Genomic DNA, 1,106 nt, shown 5'->3' on the forward strand with positions numbered 1-1,106 from the left:
TGGTTTGCTTTGCCCTGGGCTCCTTGCCCTGCTCCTCTCAGGTGCCCACTGCCCTGAATCGGCTCTTTGTCACCGTGCCGGACCTGCCAGGAATGAGCCGGGTGGACAAGCGAGCCCTGTCCTCTGGCCGGGAGGGGCCGCGAGCCTCGCAGGGCTTTTTGGCAGGTGATGGGGGGAGAAGTATGGGAAAAACCTGGCACGAGCCTGCTTTGGGTTATTCAAAGGCAAAACCATGGCTGTTCAAAGGCACGCTTGGCTTTGAACCGCCCTGCGGCAGCACCGCTCCCCAGCCTGGCTGCGACCCAGTCCCCCTGGCATCTTGGGGGGATCCCCCAAAAGTCCCGTGATGCTAGGAGAGGTGAGGAATCGCAGGGCTTGAGGGTGGAGCAAACCCAAACGGGTTACATCGGGGTGATTTATCTGTAGCTCTGCCCTCCTCCTGCTGCTCGCTCACTGCGTCTCCGCTCACTGCTGCTCCGGGGGGGCTGCAACCCTGGAATCACAGAATGGTTTGGGTGGGAAGGGACCCCCGGAGGTCACCCAGCCCAACCCCCTGCAGGAGCAGGGACACCTTGAACCAGATCAGGTTGCTCACAGCCCCGTCCAACCTGGCCTGGAATGTTCCCAGGGATGGGGCCTCCACCACCTCTCTGGGCAACCCCTTCCAGTTTTTCACCACCCTTATTGTAAAGAAATTTCTTCCTTAGATCCAGTCTAAACACACCCCGGTTTAGTTTAAAACCGTTACCCCTTGTCCTGGATGAAGGCAGAGAACTCATCTTGGCATCGTTACACTCCTGTATTTATAGAAATATCTCTGGATGATCTTCACTGAGGTTATCTACATTTTTTATCCTTCTTGGTAACGTTAATAAATCCCGCGTTTTACCTATATCCCAACATTTGTGCAACTTCTGGCACTGTACTAAATGGTTTCTAGCTGACCATTATTATTCACTTCTGTCAAAAGCAGCTACCGAATTAGAAGTGTTTTCACACACAAGTCTTAATATTGTTTTGGCTTACACTGAAAGACACCGTCATGCTTAACTTGTGTCCACCACGCGCTTCTATGTGAATATCTGTGAGGGTTTTTTTTTTTTTAT

Source organism: Egretta garzetta, unplaced genomic scaffold (genome assembly GCF_000687185.1).
Source record: "Egretta garzetta isolate BGI_Z169 unplaced genomic scaffold, ASM68718v1 scaffold746, whole genome shotgun sequence".
Lineage (NCBI taxonomy): Eukaryota > Metazoa > Chordata > Aves > Pelecaniformes > Ardeidae > Egretta > Egretta garzetta.